Here is a 19,736-nt window from a genome sequence, read left to right as displayed (position 1 = left end):
CTAGGGCCCATGCGCCTAGGGTTTGGGGAAACCCTAAAGGGGGGCGCCCCCCTTGCTTGGGGGCAAGCCACCTCCCCCTTGGCCGCCGCCCCCCCTCTAGATCCCATCTAGAGGGGCCGGCCCCCTCCCCCCTTCTCCCTATAAATAGAGGGGTGAGGGGAGGGCTGCAGCACCACATCCAAGGCGCAGCCCCTCCCCTCCCCAACACCTCTCCTCCTCCGCGTGTGCTTGGCGAAGCCCTACCAGAGAACTGTCACTCCACCACCACCACGCCGTCGTGCTGCTGTTGGAGCCTTCTTCCTCAACCTCTCCCTCCTCCTTGCTGGATCAAGGCGTGGGAGACGTCACCGCTCCGTACGTGTGTTGAACGCGGAGGTGCCGTCCGTTCGGCGCTTGGATCATCGGTGATTTGGATCACGACGAGTACGACTCCATCAACCCCGTTCTCTTGAACGCTTCCGCTCGCGATCTACAAGGGTATGTAGATGCACTCCTCCCCTCTCGTTGCTAGTAAACTCCATAGATTGATCTTGGTGATGCGTAGAAAATTTTAATTTCTGCTACGATCCCCAACATATAGAACCACCCCTACTGCCATAAATCGCAAGATTTGGCGAAGGATCCTTTCAGCCAAACAGCGCTAGCAAGTTTGCTCACTGCAGCGCCACCGCACTCAGCTTGCTCCCCTTCTATCGCTTGCGGCTTCATATCAAAAGTCTAGACCCACAAACCAAAGTGCGGAGGAGTTCGGAGGAAGGCTTCGCACGTGACGATAAACGCCAAGATAAGAAGAATAGAGTCCGGGGCCAGATCGTGAAAATCTAGCCCGTAATAGAACATGAGCCCTCGGACGAAGGGGTTAAGTGCAAACCCTAACCCACGGAGGAAGTGGGCTACGAACACGACCCTCTCGCCGGATCTGGGGGGTGGGAATAACCTGCCCCTCGGTAGGAAGCCGATGATGGATTTCTGCGGTCAGGTACCTCGCCGCCCGAAGCTTGGCAATATCTCCCTCCGTGATAGAAGAAGCTACCCACCGGCCTTGACGGCTGAATCCGGTCATGATTGGGGCTTGAGGCGACCGAAACCCGGGTGTTGGAACTCGGGGTAGCAGGGGTCGAGGAAGAAGCAAGCGTGAAAGAAAAAGACGGGTCTGTACCCCTATATAAAGGCTGTGAATATCAAACGTCTCCTCCGAGGCCTCGAAACTTTCCTATTCCCAAGGAGTTGTACCCAAGCGATGGTTGGGTTACCCACGTCTGGGTTGGCAAGGACCCCCTAAAGAAGGGGAGACACGATCTCCGCTTGGATAAGACATGCCAATAAAACCGCGTCTCGAGACGTGGGACGGTGGGCCAGCTAACGGTTCGAAAATAATGGCCGAGCAGGCGTGATGTCGTATTACCAAAAATTATCAGCGGATTGAACTCGTGAAATATTTTATCCTCTGCAGTTGTGTATACAGGTCCGGATACAATCATTACATCTGAAGACTATCTTGGAGTTCGGAAAGGGGAACCCGCCTTGCAATGCCGAAGACAATCTGCGCGCCGGACTCCTCGTCATTGAAGCCAGGTTCAGGGGCTACTGAGGGAGTCCTGGACTAAGGGGTCCTCGGGCGTCCGGCCTATTATCCATGGGCCGGACTGATGGGCTGTGAAGACATGAAGGCCGAAGACTGTACCCGTGTCCGGATTGGATTCTCCTTGGCGTGGAAGGCAAGCTTGGCGACCAACTATGAAGATTCCTTCCTATGTAACCGACTCTATGTAACCCTAGATCCCTCCGGTGTCTATATAAACTGGAGGGCATAGTCCGGATAGGACATATTCATTACCATAGTCATACAGGCTAGACTTCTAGGGTTTTGCCAATACGATCTCGTGGTAGATCAACTCTTGTAATACTCATATTCATCAAGATCAATCAAGCAGGAAGTAGGGTATTACCTCCATAGAGAGGGCCCAAACCTGGGTATACATCATGTCCCCCGTCTCCTGTTACCATCGATCCTAGACGCACAGTTCGGGACCCCCTACCCGAGATCCGCCGATTTTGACACCGACACCAGGGTTTTCGGAATATTTGTGAATTTATAGGGTAAAGTGGGGGTGCGGGGGCCAGCGAGGTGGGCACAACCCACCTGGGCGCGCCTGGGCCCCCAGGCGCGCCCTGGTGGGTTGTGCCCTCCTCGGGGCACCACCCAGGTGCTGCTCTGGCCCATTGGTGGTCTTCTGGTCCATAAAAAATCCACAAAAATTTTCGCGGTGTTTGGACTCCGTTTGATATTGATTTCTTGTGATGTAAAAAACATGCAAAAAATAGCAACTGGCACTTGGCACTATGTCAATAGGTTAGTCCCAAAAAATGATATGAAATGACTCTAAAATGATTATAAAACATCCAAGAATGATAATATAGCAGCATGGAACAATAAAAAATTATAGATACGTTGGAGACGTATCAGTGGCCGCCGGGATGATGAAGATGGCCACCGGTGATGATGCCCCCCTCCGGCAGGGTGCCGGAACAGGGTCTAGATTGGTTTCGGTGGCTACAGAGGCTTGCGATGGCGGAACTTCTCATCTAGGGTTACCCCGAGGGTTTTTGGAACATTTGACGATTTATAGGGCAAAGAGGGGGTGCGGGAGGCCACCGAGGTGGGCACAACTCACCTGGGCGTGCCTGGCCCCCCAGGCACGCCCTGGTGGGTTGTTCCCCCCTCGGGGCACCCCCCAGGTGCTTCTCTGGCCCACTGGATGTCTTCTAGTCCATAAAAAATCCATAAAAAGTTTTGCGGTGTTTGGACTCCATTTTATATTGATTTCCTGCGATGTAAAAAACAAGCAAAAAATAGCAACTGGCACTGGGTCAATAGGTTAGTCCCAAAAAATGATATAAAGTTGCTATAAAATGATTGTAAAACATCCAAGAATGATAATATAACAACATTAATACTTCATAAATTATAGATATGTTGGAGACGTATCAGCATCCCCAAGCTTAATTCCTACTCGTCCTCGAGTAGGTAAATGATAAAAGAAATAATTTATGAACTGGGTATGCTAGAAAAGTGCATACGTTTGATCAATGATAATTTCAATCACTTTTCCTAGCATCATAATAGCAATTCTTTTTCATAGAACTCATCATGTTAAAGTAGCAACTAATTCACATGTTAAGGTTCAAACAATGTATGCTCTTGAAACTCAACAACCTATATTCTTAGTCACCAAACAATTGCAATTCAACTTATTCAACCGAGTCTAAGTAAGAGCTCCACATACTCAACCATCATATAGTCTATGATTACTGACACTCACCGCATACACATGAGCAAAACGTTTCAACCGGACACATAGAAAGATAGGGGCTCATAGTTTCGCCTCCCAACGTATTCACCTCAAGGGTGATGTCAACAATAATAACTCATGCTACCCATATTCAACTGGACATATGTGCCTAGATCTTTCCTCACCACATGATGCTTGCCAAAGGAGAAAAATAAAAAGGAATAGAGAGAAATTTTTTGACTCTTGCATAAAAGTAAATACATAAAGTAAAAGATAGGCCCTTCGCAGAGGGAAGCAGAGGTTGCCATGCGCTTATTTGTTTGTATGCTCAACCCCTTAGTGCAAAAGAACGTCACATTATATTGCCCCTTGTGATGGCAACCTTTATTATGCAGTCTGTCGCTTTTATTCTTTGCCATCACAAGTTCGTACAACGCTCAATTTTCTGTTACACTAAATGATCTCACACTTTTAGAAGCAATTTTTTATTGCCTTATTGCACCGATGACAACTTACTTGAAGGATCTTACTCAATCCTTAGGTAGGTATGGTGGAATATTGAAAATAAGATTTGGGTTTAAGGGTTTTTGGATGCACAAGTAGTATCTCTACTTGGTGCGGAATTTTTGGTTAGCAAAGATGGGGGGAAAGCACTACATGTTGAAGGATCCATGACAATATAACTTCTATGTGAATATGAACAAACATAAATCATTACGTTGTCTTCCTTGTCCAACGTCAACAATTTTGGCATATAATATTTTGATGGGGGCTCACAATCACAAAAGATTTCCAAGATAGTGTATTTTCATGTGAAAGCTCTCTTCCTTCTACTAATCATTCATGAATTGCTTGTATGACAAATATTGTGATTGTCAAGCCTCAAAAGATTTCACTTTCTAAACCCAATGTGAAGCTACCACTAGGCATGATATGACCATATAATTTCAACTCCATTACATTCAATTTATTCAACAATTTACTCATAGGATAAAAGTGAAGCACAAGAGTAAATGACAAACTACTCCAAAAAGATATAAGTGAAGATCATGCGAGTAGTTAAGTAAAAAGATAGCTATGTGAGGACTCTCTCTTATTTAAAACTTTCAGATCTAAGTATTTCATTAAAACAGCAAGAAAAAAATGGCATTCCAACAATAGCACACATCATGTGAAGAAGCAAAAACTTAGGATCAACCGATACTAACCGATAATTGTTGAAGAAGAAAGGTGGGATGCCTACCGGGGCATCCCCAAGCTTAGATGCTTGAGACTTCTTGGAATATTATCTTGGGATAACTTGGGCATCCCCAAGCTTGAGATTTTGTGTCTCCTTAATTCCTTTTATATCACGGTTTCCCTAAATCTTAAAAACTTCATCCACACAAAACTCAACAGGAACTCGTGAGATAAGTTAGTATAAATCAATGCAAAACCTTATCATTCTCTACTGTAGCAAATCACAAAAATCATTATTCAACATTGCATACTAAATGCCTCTGCATATTTAAAACTCCTATCCTCAAATAGAATCATTAAACAAGCAAACATATGCAAACAATGCAAACATAACAACAATCTGCCAAAACAGTACAGTCTGTAAAGGATGCAAGAGTATCAATACTTCCCTAACTCCAAAAATTATGAAAATTTACCACACTCTAGAAAATTTATCGGAGCTTATTGTGCAAAAAGTTTCAACATTTTATCACATTCTGACTTTTCTAGGGAATTTTTGCAACAACGATAAACTTTCTATTTTGAAACAGCAACATGTAGACTTGCAAAATAAGCATAGTAAACGCTATCATTGCCAATTTTATTGAAATAAAAGATGCAAAACACTATTCTAAATAACAGCAAGCAAATTCTAACAGAATAAATTGACGCTCCAAGCAAAACACATATCATGTGACGAATGAAAACATAGCTCCAAGTGAGGTTACTGATAATGTTGCAGACGAAAGAGGGGATGCCTTCCGGGGCATCCCCAAGCTTAGTTGCTTGGATCTTCCTTGAATATCACCTTGGGGTGCCTTGGGCATCCCCAAGCTTAGGGTCTTGCCACTCCTTATTCTCCTCAAATCGACATCTCACCCAAAATTTGAAAACTTCAATCACACAAAACTTAACAGAACTTCGTGAGATAGGTTAGTATGATAAAGAGCAAACCATTTCACTTTGGTACTGTCAAAGACAAGATTCATAATTGTTTCCACACAATGCATACTGTAGCATATCATTTCCACAATTTATATTGAGCAATATAAGCCATGGAAACTAGAAAACAAGCAACCTATGCATTGAAAACAGAATCTGTCAAAAACAGAACAGTCTGTAATGATCTGGATAACTACCATACTTCTGCTACTCCAAAAATTCTGAAAAATAGGAAAACCTGGGTAATTTGTATATCTATCACCTGTAAGAAATTGAGATCAAAAGCACTTTCTAGTGAATTTTCAAAATTCCTGGACTGAGCACAAAAGTTTCTGTTTTTGGACAGAATCAAGTCAACTATCATCCACACTATCCCAAAGGCTTTACTTGGCACTTTATTGAAACAAAAGAAATAAAACATGATTACTACAGTAGCATAATCATGTTAACACACAAAAACAGTATGTAAAAGTGTTGGGTTGTCTCCCAACAAGCGCTTTTCTTTAATGCCTTTTAGCTAGGCATGATGATTCAATGATGCTCGCATATAGACGATAATAATTGAAACATAACAAGTGCATCATGAAACACATGGCAAGCACATTTAAGTCTAACCCACTTCATATGCATAGGGATTTTGTGAGAAAACAATTTATGGGAACAAGAATCAACTAGCATAGGAAGGCAAAACAAGTGCAACTTCAAGATTTTCAACACATAGAGAGGAAACTTGATATTATTGCAATACCTACAAGCATATGTTGCTCTCTCATAATAATTTTCAGTAGCATCATGAATGAATTCAACAATATAACTATCACATAAAGCATTCTTTTCATGACACATAAGCAAGGAAATTTTGTTACTCTCCACATAAGCAAATTTATTCTCATGAATAGTGGTGGGAGCAAACTCAACAAAATAACTATCATGTAATTGGAAATTAAAATCATGATGACAAGTTTCATGGTTATCATTATTAAATATAGCATACATGTCATCACCATAATCATCATAGACAACAACTTGTCATAATCAATTGAAATCTCTTCTGAAATAGTGGAATCATCATTAAATAAAGCCATGACCTCTCCAAATCCACTTTGATCAATATTGTAATGAGATTCAACACCCTCTAAAATAGTGGGATCATTACCTAGAGTTAACACTCTTCCAACCCCACATTCATCATTGTAATCTTCATAAATAGGAGGCATGCTACTAGTATAACAAATTTGCACATCAAAACTTGGGGGAATAAAAATTTCATCTTCATCAAACATAGCATCCCCAAGCTTATGGATTTGCATATCACTAGCATCATGGATATTCAAAGAATTCATACTAGCAACATTGCAATCATGCTCATCATTCATGGATTCTATGCCAAACATTTTACAACATTCTTCTTCTAACAATTGAGCACAATTTTCCTTTCCATCATTTTTGAGAAAGACATGGTAAAGACGAATAATATGATGCCACCTTCAATTCCATTTTTTGTTGTTTTCTTTTATAAACCAAACTACTGATAAAACAAGAAACTAAAAGATTCAATTGCACGATCTAAAGATATACCTTCATCCACTCATCTCCCCGGCAACGGCGCCAGAAAAGAGCTTGATGTCTACTACGCAACTTTATTCTTGTAGACTCGTGTTGGGCCTCCAAGCGCAGAGTTTTGTAGGACAGTAGCAATTTTCCCTCAAGTGGATGACCTAAGGTTTATCAATCCGTGGGAGATGTAGGATGAGATGGTCTCTCTCAAACAACCCTGCAACCAAATACGAGAAATCTCTTGTGTCCCCAACACACCCAATACAATGGAAAATTGTATAGGTGCACTAGTTCGGCGAATAGATGGTGATAAAAGTGTAATATGGATGGTAGAAATATATTTTTATAATCTGAATAAATAAAAACAGCAAGGTAGCAAGTGATAAAACGGAGCACAAACGGTATTTCAAAGCTTGAAAATGAGGCCTAGGGTCCGTACTTTCGCTAGTGCAATCTCTCAACAATGCTAATATAATTGGATCATATAACCATCCCTCAACGTGCGATGAAGAATCACTCCAAAGTTCCTATCTAGCGGAGAACAAAAGAAGAAATCATTTGGAGGATACGAAACCACCTCGAAGCTATTCTTTCCGATCGATCTATCCAAGAGTTCGTACTAAAATAACACCAAATAATTTCAGATTCATAATACTCAATCCAACACAAAGAACCTCAAAGAGTGCCCCCAAGATTTCTACCAGAGAAACAAAGACAAGAACATGCATCAACCCCTATGCGTAGATTACCCCAATGTCACCTCGGGAATCCGCGAGTTGAGTGCCAAAACATACATCAAGTGAATCAATATGATACCCCATTGTCACCACGAGTATTCATTTGCAAGACATATATCAAGTGCTCTCAAATCCATAAAAGTATTCAATCCGATAAAACGAAATCTCAAAGGGAAAACTCAATTCATCACAAGATAGAGAGGGAAAACACCATATGATCCGACTATATTAACAAAGCCCGGGATACATCAAGGTCGTGACATCTCAAGAACATGAGAGAGAGAGAGATTAAACACATAGCTATTGGTACAAACCCTCGGCCCCGAGGGTGGACTACTCCCTCCTCATCGTGGTGGCCGCTGGGATGATGAAGATGGCCACCGGTGATGATTCCCCCCTCCGGCAGGGTGCCGGAACGGGGTCGAGATTGGTTTTCGGTGGCTACAGAGGCTTGCGGCGGCGGAACTTCTCATCTAGGGTTACCCCGAGGGTTTTTGGAATATTTGACAATTTAGGTGGGCACAACCCACCTGGGCACGCCTGGGCCCCCAGGCGCACCCTGGTGGGTTGTGCCCCCCCCCTCGGGGCACCCCCGAGCTGCTTCTCTGGCCCACTGGATGTCTTCTGGTCCATACAAAATCCACAAAAAGTTTCGCGGTGTTTGGACTCCGTTTGATATTGATTTCCTGCAATGTAAAAAACAAGCAAAAAACAGCAACTGACACTGGGCACTGGGTCAATAGGTTAGTCCCAAAAAATGATATAAAGTTGCTATAAAATGATTGTAAAACATCCAAGAATGATAATATAACAGCATGAATACTTCATAAATTATAGATACGTTGGAGACGTATCACGCCGAGGCGCGCAAGAGGAAGGCCGCCGCCGAGTCCAACGCCGTCACGCTGCTGCCGGTGCCGCTGCGGGAGCCCTGGTCGCCCCTCGGCCTGCCCGTGGAGTTCGGCTTCACCGCCTACAGCGAGCGGCTCAACGGCCTGCTGACCATGGTGGGCCTCACCGCGCTGCTGCTGGTGGAGCTCGGCTCCGGGAAGTCCCTGGTGAAGTATCGCCTCCTCATCGGCCGCCTCGCCGCTTGCTGCCGAGCTCGCCCGTGCCTGCACCGCGCCCGCGCCCGCGCATCGCGAGCTCGCCCGTGTCGGCGCCACGCCGGCGCCCACCGCCCGCGCCACGCGCTGCCGAGCTCGCACTGCCCGCACCCCGCTGAGCTCGACTGTGCCCCGCCCAGGCCCGCACCCCGCCGTGGCTGCCCGCCCTGCTGCGCCCGTGTGTGGAGAGAAGGAGAAGAGATGAGAGAAGCACGTGGGTGGGCCCCGGAGGAAAAGTGAGGAGAGGGGGAGTGGGAGGCTGACGGTGGGCCCAATGGCATGCAAAACAGTCTCTCTCCTCCCCCAGCTGCCCCCCCGGATCTTGGGTTTGGGGCGGGTTCGCCGGTCAGACTTTTGGCCAAATCCGGCCCTAATTGAGGTCGTGGGGGCGCGAGTGGGACGTTTTTCGTCCGCCGGCGGTGAAAAAGTGCTCCTGGGGGCCTTCCTGGGGACGGGTGGAGATGCTCATAGACATTTTTCTAGATACTTGGTCAAACATGCACATGTTTGACTTTTGTAAAAACTAATACACCTTATATATTTGGAAAGGAGAGAGTGAAAAATAACTTGTGTTTATACTACAGGTGTAGATATATATTACTACATCTTGATCTGATGAATTAAAATACACATTATATCTTATAAGTATCTTTTCAGAAAGACCATCTGTTTTGGGTGGGAGTAGCTTTTTCTGGGTGTGATAAACATGGGAGTAGTTGACAATATTGATTACTCCACTGTTTATCTATAAATTCCGAAATCTCTGGTACCAAGGAACACGGGGAAGTTAGATAAAGTTTTGGAATATTTGGGATAACCTATTAAAAAAAGAAAAAACAAATAATAAATAACAATAATTGACCTCTCAATAGTTAAACCATACTTCACATCAACACATGAATATTTTGCGTATCAGCGAAGTAAAAAAAAATTAAACATTTTTTTGAACCGGGCATGACCCATTCCCATTGTATATATAACAAAAGAGCCAGGAAACGAGAAAGGGAAGAAGTTAGTTCATAAAATCACTAGGAAACCACTGTGTAAACGCCACTGATCGGAACACACACCATGGGACAAATACTTTTTAACATAGTGAAACCGACAAAATCTTACTTTTAAATTTTGGGGTATTTTTTAGATTTTGCCGCTAGTTTAAAATTTCCATTTGGTTCTACATTGGAGCCTAGTATTGGCCTGTACTTTAGAGCATGCAAGGCATAGTTTTTTTTAGGATTATATTTTTTTTGTTTATGCAGAAGACATTTTTCTAAGACAAAGAAGACATTTTTTGTGTGTAATGTTTTTTTTAGAAGAATCCTGATATAAGTATCTAGGGAGAACATGATGCTTCTTAGAGCTTAGCGACTCTCGGCCGTCGGATCGATTTTTTGATGCGTTGTGGACCGTTCGATCTCGCTCCTGGTCGATATCAGCCATTGGATCAAAAAAGTTACTGCTACAATGAATAATAGACCGTTGTATGCCCTCCAATGTGCCACCGCCTGTAATTTCGCTGCCCCGCCGAGGGCATTTCTGTCATTTCGCGTACAGGGGTATAAAAAGTGGGCCGCTGCCGTGGGATGACCTAAGCCGCCACCTCCCTCCCGCACCCGCGCCCCCCGCGCCAAGCTCCTCCCGCCTCGCCTCTCTCTCTCCCTCAAAACCCTAACCCGCGCCCGCCTCCAAGCCCCGCCGCCGTCGCCTCCTCTCCTCTTCCTCCCGCCTGCGCCTCCCTGCCCCGCTCCCGTCCAGGGCCAGCCCCACACCGCCGTCATCTCGCCTCCGCGTCCTCTTCCTTCCTCTCCTCCCATGGGGCGACGGCGGCAAGGACGGCGCGCTGCGCCCGCCCCCTCGGCTCCACCAGAGCCTTCCCCGTCCCCGTCTGCGCCCTCGAGCTCGAGGACCCCCGGTCGCCCTCGGCCCCGGCGTCCTACCGGGTCCCGCTCGCCGCCCTCGCCTGCGCCGCCCTCGGCGTGCTCGTCTCCGCCCCCTCCACTTCGTTTCCTCCGTGCTTCGATCTGGTACCTCCACTCCTCTCCATCTCCCCCCTCTCACCCACCCCCTCGCCATGAGAGTGTGTGTGTGTTTGTGCAGCGCTCGGTTTGGTCGGTCGCTGGTTCCTCCGAACAGTTGGTCCATTGAGCCCTGGGAGACCTTAGGGGTTAGGGACGGACCCAGCGATGTGAGGGATCGAGCAGCGGCAGTAGCGGCGCTCTTCAACTTTTCTGGTTATACTAGATACTAATCTACAATTATATATATGCCATGCTATTTGGCTACCCATTTTCTTGATCTACTTGAATTAGTACTACAAAGATGTTCTATGTACGTGTGTGTGTGTGGTTTTGCTATTAGGAGAATCAAGGAGGTTCTGTCAGGAGAATTTCCTTTTGTTTCCATGGTTAATTAATCTTGGGAGTATTCAAAAGCAGGCCATCATTGCTATTAGGAGGGTCAAGGAGGTTCTGACAGTCTTTTTTGTTTAGTGTATGATGGTCACATTTGTATTGACATCAATATTCAGATTTAATATGTTTATTGGGAGACCTTACTTCTATAACTAGATCATGAATATCTTTTGATCTTCTAAGAAACAGTTCTCCTGGATATTCCAATTTATACCTGCTCATACATCTGTTATATTACAAAATCATGAATATCTTTTGATCTTCTAAGAAATAGTTGACCACGTCAGCCCACTCCACATTGCATTGAACTATATGCAGTTTACTTTTATCATAAACCATGTGGCTTAAGTTAAGCTTGGCGGGTCAATGATTACTTAGTATGGCAGCTCTTGTCAAAAAATAGTATGGCAGCTTAGTATTTAGTGCTTACTGTATTAGTCAGTCAAGTATGCCGAATACCCTGTTCTGAAAGCACACATGATATTTGAAGCTTTACATACACTTGGATGGTAACATAACACCCATGCTTTGAATTTTAAAATGCCAAATTGGCAATGCTCCTTAACTACCATATCTGCTCTGTAATCTCTGACTTGATCGATGGAAAAGATTTGTTATGGTTTCTGTAATCTCTATCGGCTATTCCCATAGCAAAATACTTGGAAGGTTTAGTCTTAGGGAATTCTTCATATTTATTTCCCGTTCGAAAGAGAATCCCTCTTCCCGCACCTCTAAGCGGAGCACCCCTTCGAGCCCAAGCCGTGGTCAGTATCCTAATTAACCTGCCGCTTCTTGGATTATTAATTAGTGAGACAGGATCAATGGAGTTCGTAGTATACTTTGAGTTTATTTTACTGCCTGGAGAAAGAACAAGAGCCCTTTCTTGGAGGGGCATTCACGTGGATGACCGAACTGAGTCCTCTTCTTTTTTGTATCTTGAAGTACAAATATGGTTTGATTTGATAGTATATCATAGTATAAATTGTTAAGATTCTGAGTCTATAATCTATAGAGAGTTACAGTAGTTATGGTCAATTAATCGCTCCCCTGATTTTTGTACATTATTCTCACACACAAAATATTGTTTGTTCCTCTTTTTTTTCAAGTTCACGCGTTGTACTGGAGATTACTGTAAGACACAAGCAGAGAGGATGATGTGGTAGTCAAGTTCTTCGTGGAAACCTTGCCTTGGTTGATCTTACGGGCAGGTAATAGCTATTCTTTTTGGGCTGCTATTTTCTTTTCACCCTGTCAACAAAAGTAAACTGCAAAACAATTTTCTTTGAGCAGTGAGCAAGCCTCTCAAATGAATAATTTTGGCCAAAAGCTCAATTCGATCTTGTTGTTCTGTGGCTCAAAGGTTGTTGACTACCGTTGGCACTGCCCAGTTAAGTCTATCAGGTTGTAAGCTCCTCCATGTTATGTTCCTTTGTTTACTTTTAGTAAGATTTGCCCAATTGTTGGACTGGTTAATTCCTGTATGACCAAATAATACATTGGAAGATAGAAAAACATGTCTACATGCATGTAACATAGAAGCCAGTGTTGAGCATGAGAGCCATTTAAGAGAAGCTATCTGAAGCGTTATTTTTTGTACTATTCCATTTTAGGTTCCACTGATCATATATTTCTTTGGGGGCATTTTAGGCTCCTTTCAAGGAAGAACGGTTAAAATGGGATTAGGACGATCTTCGAAAGCGCTAACAGGTAAGCATGTTTCTGGTGTACCTGGTACTACAGAGTAAAATTAGGCATGCACCAACTGTTAGCTTCTTTCATTTTTCAATTCTTCAGGCCAGTAAACTCTGGTATAATGAACTGGTCACACAAGTTCCTGAGTCAGCGTTTGTTAGAAGGTTTTGGTTCCTCAAGGTCGGGCCTGCACCCTCGCACACATCTGCACCTCCGTGGACTACAACTCCACCCAGGCCGCTGCTACAGGTTCACCTATCTCCCTCTCTCTCTCTCTGACGGCCGGTCATCTAATTCTCTTGGATTGCAGGTCACCACTATCATAGGGCAGGACAAGGTCTTTGCAGTAGCTTGGATGTGTCATCGATCTCCCGAGCGCGATTCCATGACTAGCTTGTGGTGGTGGGTAATTTACTGCAACTCTGCCTGCTCATATCTGGAGTATGATAAGAATTTGGTGATTTTGTGCAGTACTTTAGCTTGCTGTAGACTTGTAGATATATGTAGAGAAAGCAAGTAGGGCATGTGATTTTTGTAGCTTTTATTATGATACATCTTTTAAACATGTGCTTTGTTGTACTTATTATTAGCAACAGTAGCAAGAACGGTTGCTGATCTCTGTTGGACACACCCGGATGGAGATTTCAATATTTGCATCAGATATTTGTATTTATTTTAATTCTACTTGCTCTGATTAAAATAGAAAATACCATCGTTATCTTATACATTGTTCTGTTAGGATTGAATACAACAAGACACGTGCCCATTTCCGCTATTGTACCCTTGAATAAAATGGTAAATACTGCAGTTATCATATACAATCTCTCGGGAGTGAATACCACAAGCGCATTTTTGTTAATATCTCCTGCTTCCTGATGTATTTGTTTCTTGGTAAAAGCGAACTTCCAATGAATATTTTTGTGCTGGAGCAGGCTACAAGGTATGTATTCGGCTGTGCATATTTAATTTTAGTATCTGGTGGAGATGCCCTGTTCAAGGAGAGGGAGGGTGTGTAAACTTTGTGAAATCCTTTCCTGTTGATGACTTTGCAAACTTATCAGGAGGCGGTGTTAAGAAATCTAAACAGTTTATGAACTATATAGGAAGACATTTATAGGTTAGAAATAGTCAGTTCTACTTATGCAGATTATCTAGATAAGTGATGAAGTTTAGTTAGTATTTTTTTCCCTGTCACTTCTTTATCTAGCAACCATGGTATGAGCCACTGTTGCAAGCATTATCATTATGTTTTGAGGGAAACATCAACTTTCCAAAGACAATATCCCAAACTGGACAGTTGATACATGGAACCATTTTACTTTAACATTTAAAGTATGGCTGCAAATCTGGGATGCAGGAGGTCAAAATTCATTGTCTACTCAGTTTCTCAGTTTCTCAGTTTTCCTCTTTCAGAAGCAAGAGATTTTTCAAGACCTTGCTCCACTGCTGTGGCACTCCTTTGGCATCGTTGCTGCACTGCTCCAGGTAGGTTACAATTATTGCAAAGTTCTAAATTCAGTTGCAATGGCAAGAGTAAGTATGTACTTGTGCAGTTCTGGTTATTTGAGTTAGGGTGGTTGTGCATGTGTATTGATTCTTTCAATATAAAATTTATTGATGGTTCTGTGCATTCTCCTTATCCAGCCTGTCTTGCTGTTTTGAAAACATATGCAGGAGATTGTGTCAATCTACCCTTCACTTTCATCTCCTACTTTGTTGCCAGTTGCATCAAACCGTGTCTGCAATGCACTTGCACTTCTTCAGGTATGCTTTTACATGAGAAAGAAAGGAAACCCTCACTCCTGGTGGGCCTTCTGGTGGATTGAGAAGACTACTGCTTTCATATCATGCTTGCTTGTCATCTGCCCCTCAATTTCATTTTACTTCTTTTTTTAATTGCAGTGTGTTGCTTCACACCCTGAGACCAGGATCTCGTTCTTGAATGGTACTAAGCGCTACTGTTTCTATGCCAAGTCTTAAATATTTCCATCGTTTATAATGATTAAAAAGCTTTCCTCATTTTGATGACTTTACAGAATAAGTAAATCTTAACTAGCCGTGGTTAATAATTGAGTCTTCTTCCTTTTCCTTTGCAGCTCACATCCCACTGTACCTGTACCTGTTCCTAAATACTACCAGCAAGACCAGACCTTTTGAGTACTTGAGGCTTACCAGCTTGGGTGTTGTTGGTGCTCTTGTGAAGGTAATTTAAAACTAGATACTTACGTAAACTAGGAATGGATGGTCCATATTGATTTTTGCTTTAAATTGTGAGAGGGTTGAACCAGAGGGGAAAACGGTGATTGGGATTGGTTGTATTCTTTTTTTGTAGACTATATATTGTTCTTTTGGTATTCTCATTCCAGTAATCCAGTCATTTTAATCAAATGGACTCATTGGGATTGGATCCCAGGAATCCCAACAATAACCGTTATTTTTGAACCAAACAGGCTAATGATTTGTTAGAAATTATATTGTTTCTTCTTTTGGATATCCGATTTGCATATCATAAGAGTATTTTTTTTGTTGCTTTGTTTTTTATATATGCAGGTTGACGATTCTGAAGTTATTGGACACAAGCAGCTGCTTGAAAGGACATCTAGAAAAAAGGGTGCGTTATTAGATGCCGCCTCTCCTAATTCATAACTGCTACTAGGCTTCTCTTTTTTACATATACAGTATATATTACTTGCTTGGCTAATAGCATCATATCCTAAGTCCTGCTCGAACTCTGTATTTATTTCCATTGTGTTGTTGCTATTCTCTTGCTTGTGGCATGTGGCCTATAATATGCAAATATTCATGACAATGCTTTTGGAATGTGCAATTCAGGAGTAGAAATAGCTGTAAATAAATGATGCTTTTGTGCAATTCATGAAAATGATTTGAGTACCGAGTTCTTCGAAAGGGTTGGAATGTGTAAGGTTAATTGTTGTTCAGAGGTCATTAGGTTTATCCATTTCTACTATTGGATATTTGCTCAGTGGCAAGACTTGCTAGACTATTGCAGCATTACAACCTGCTAGATTGAAGTATACTGATGTTTGCTTAGCACCTCCAGTTTCATGGCATGTCATTTCAGCCATAATTTTGTTGTAGGTTTGCATAGATAAATTAGTAGCACTCTTGGTTTCAAAGTGTGTGTTTCATGGGACTTAGCTTTGTTCAAGAGACGTAACTCCAATTACAATTTTCAGCCAAAATTCTGCTGTATGGAAACATTCAGTGATTCTTTCTTTTTTATCTGAACTAAGCCATAATTCTAATGGCTGAATTGAGCCATCAATGTGCTCCTCTTCCTCTCCAGCCGCCGCTCCCATCATGACACTACGCGGCATCCTTTGGTTGAGGTGCCCCCCTCCCCATGCCTCTTTCATGTGCCTTCTGACATCGTCGAGCCGATTAGAGTCGATGGTGACAAGGATCACGCTCATGGGATTTCGCTTTGCACCTCAACCACTCCTGCTAATGTGGATCAGGGGATGGATTGATGGATATCGCAATTTTGGTTGCCTGCTTGGACTGAGGTCTCTGAATGTTACAAATTCATTTGTCATCATGATCCTGTTTTTTTCATTATCGCCTTTGGATAGTCAATGTGATGTTAATTTAGCTTTCGCCTATGCAAGTTTGTCAGGCACAATAAAGATTTGAATGTTTGAATCATATCAGCAACAACTTGGAGGTGCTTATTTTCTCCATGGGGTCTTTCGGAAGCTTAAAAATAACACAACAAAGGTTCTCTCTAAATGTAATATTTTCAGGGATTTTGTCTACTTGCTTGAAAATTGGAAAGGGACATTTTCTTGACAATTTAACCCATCAACTGTCAATTGCTTACATGTTGTCGTTTCTCACGGTTTGATTTATATGTATTGTGAACTGCAAATACCTCGGCTCCTTGCAATATAGGAATCAATGGTACCCTATTTACTTATTGAATTATTCATTTCCTATATTATTTTGCTTGCGAAGTTCAGATTCAACTTAAGAACATGGACTGTTTGTGCTTGCTTGTAGGTTCCGATATTACACCAGAACTTTAGCTTTCTCGGGCATGTGACGATGGCTTCCATGGAAAAAATCATCAAAGTGACTGTCGATGACCTTCAGGTCCATATCTCTCTCAATCTCGATTTTCTCTTATTTTGCAGATCGGAAGTGGACTAAAAACTGAGATATGACATGTCTTGAGAAATGCTAATGCCATGATAGTTTGATGTCTGTAGCAGCTCTTTTATTTTCGTTGAAACTTTTCTATGTGATATTGAGCACCATATAAGTATCTTTTGGCAACTTCTACCATATATGTTTTACTTGGAAATTTAGCCCTGGAGCATCTATTTGAGCATGGTTCAACATTGCATAATGCAGTTGTTTTGTATTTGATTGCAAGATTTGCGCCTAGAATGCATAATGCCCAAATAGTAGGACGTGTTGCTGCTCTTGTCTTGTGGTATTTGCGCTCACATGGCTTGCAGCCGTCAGGCAGATCTTGTAGTTCATGACTTCACTTTTTACACTATCTAGCGAAGAAATACCGAGTTGCTGGTTACTTTCTTCCACTGACTATGATCTGCCACATTCATCTATAGGTATATCAACGTCAAATGACAAAAGAATGCCTCCAGAAAGTTTGTTCATCAGGCACAAGCGAATGACAAATTGCAGGATCAAGTACATAAAGTTATCTTTTGCTTTTTTATCCTTCAAACAGCCAAGTAAATTGATTTCTCATGGCTCTGTTTTCACTTTTACAGTGGAATTCTCTTTCGACAGAAGATCTGCATGATCTTTTTACTCTTCATGAACAAGTCAGGTGACCTTTGCTTCTCATGGCCCACTGTAGCATTTTCTTTGTGAAACATGTAAAGTTAAAACACTGATTTTGTATCCCATTCATTATTATTCCTTAGTATCCAAATGATATTACATCTGTTGTATTAACATGATTGGATTTTGTGTTTTCTTTTGCTACTAAATAATATTTGCTTAGAAAACCTTATTCCGGTTTTAGTGCGAGAGAAAGTTGCATGCTATATGAGTGTTAAACGCCATCGAGCGATCTGAACAGAGCCGTGGCTCGAGTCGTTTTCGCTGTCCTGATCGATGGGTCAGGATTGATGCTTTCCGGTAACTCCGACAGTAGCCGAGTAAACGCAAGCATGGGTCGCTGGGAGCAGCTGTCTCCTACCTCTCGAGCCTGGATCCATCTTTTATCGAGAGCGACAGCCTCGGCGAGCCACCGTCAGTGAGAAGGGACCTGCGGATACCCGTGAAGATGGGGTTCCTGCTGCAGCCGATTAACAGGTGCAGATTTGTGTTAGTGATGTGCGCAGTTCCGCAAGGATTTGTTTCCGCATTTCTGCATCTAACCTGAATTTTGGTAAATGGGGTTATGTAGACGCACCATGAGGAAAGCAGTGTCGACGGCCAAATCTGTGCGGCAGAAGTGGGGGCAGAGGCAGCGATTGGGGATTCCGCTCACTCATCTGATTAATCCATAGAACAGATCGATCCCAAATTGCCTGGATAGACTAGAAGGTATGTCAGATTCCCGATCATATAGTGTTTGGCTGAATTACATCTTGCAGATTTGAGTAGAAAGTGCCACCACTTTTCGGCAGAAATGTAGTTAATAGAAAATATTAAAATAACAAGGTTGGTGTTTGTTGCCATGGGTAGCGGGGATTTTAGCAAATAATTAAAATTGTTGGATGATGCCTGTGTGGCGCTTCAGCCAATCTATATTTTAATCCCACTAGTAGAAAAAGGGGCTTTTGGCCCGATTGGTAAGGGCCTTTAGTCCCGGTTTTTGAACCGGGACTAAAGGGTCGTTACTAATGCCTCCCCCCTTTAGTCCCGGTTCTTACACGAACCGGAACTAAAGGCCGCGGCCACGTGGAGTTACCAACCGGGACTAAAGGAAATTTTATGATTTTTTTTTTGATTTTTTTTTTGATTTTCAAATTTCTGAATTATTTTAACCTCTAATCTCTAATCACCACCCCTCATCACTGCTCAATTTATCCTCTAATCTCTAATCACCCCTCATCATTCCAAATCATCTAACTTCCCGGACGGTCACCCATCCTCTCACTACTCCAGCCTGAGCACGCTTAACTTCTGGATTCTATTCTCCCTCGTTTCCAAATCTGCACTTGTTGTTTTCCTGACAATAGTAAGATGTCAATCCTATTAACCCTCAGGAATTTAGCTTGAGCATGAAGTGACACATTTCACTGTTTGAGTTTGAAACTATTGTTTTAAAAAACAATAATTATTTAGTAACACTAATATTTCTGGAATAATTAGTTTGACCATTGTTTGACCACTGTTTGACCATAGTTTGACCACGGTTTGACCAGATTTGACCAAAATTCAAAAAAACTGAAATAATTATTTAGTAACACTAATATTCTAGAATAATTAGTTTGACCATTGTTTGACCACAGTTTGACCAGATTTGACCACATTTTTTCCAAATATAAAATTTGAAACTATATTTTTTCTGTTACTAGTAAGTTTGAATTTTTTTGAATTTTTTTCCTCTCCAGATCTTAAAAGCCCCGTAACTTTTTTCTATTAGGTTTTTGAGGATTTTGAAAATGTTTAACGGGGTTCCCCCGGTTAAAATCGGATGTAACTTTCCGAGTAGATGATTTTTCATATAAAAAACTTTTTAATCCGAGTTCGTATGCAAAAGTTATGCCCATTTTACAAATTCCAGAGAGATTTTGCAAATAAAGTCGAAATTCATATTTGTAAATTTTCCCAACA

The 19,736-nt window shown here is 42.4% G+C and overlaps 1 long non-coding RNA gene across 3 annotated transcripts; it reads left to right on the top strand.

The window, feature by feature from the left end:
• The first annotated feature begins 10,433 nt into the window (after positions 1–10,433).
• LOC120964970 (uncharacterized) lies at positions 10,434–17,972 on the top strand. 3 transcript variants are annotated; one of them, XR_012183189.1, is made up of 11 exons: positions 10,434–12,472; positions 12,555–12,665; positions 12,875–13,205; positions 13,267–14,441; positions 14,631–14,720; positions 14,859–14,901; positions 15,053–15,159; positions 15,507–15,567; positions 16,977–17,069; positions 17,552–17,633; positions 17,717–17,972. It is a non-coding gene; the product is annotated as an uncharacterized lncRNA (long non-coding RNA). The 3 variants fall into 3 exon arrangements; XR_012183188.1 differs by lacking the exons at positions 10,434–12,472; positions 12,555–12,665 and having other exon boundaries at positions 12,689–13,205; XR_012183190.1 differs by lacking the exons at positions 10,434–12,472; positions 12,555–12,665; positions 16,977–17,069; positions 17,552–17,633; positions 17,717–17,972 and adding an exon at positions 16,629–16,967 and having other exon boundaries at positions 12,689–13,205.
• The last annotated feature ends 1,764 nt before the right edge of the window (positions 17,973–19,736 follow it).

The sequence above is a fragment of the Aegilops tauschii genome, chromosome 5, assembly GCF_002575655.3.
Source record: "Aegilops tauschii subsp. strangulata cultivar AL8/78 chromosome 5, Aet v6.0, whole genome shotgun sequence".
NCBI classification, from domain to species: Eukaryota; Viridiplantae; Streptophyta; class Magnoliopsida; order Poales; family Poaceae; genus Aegilops; species Aegilops tauschii.
Note: the sequence above shows the minus strand (reverse complement) of the source record. Positions and strands in the feature narration are given on the sequence as shown.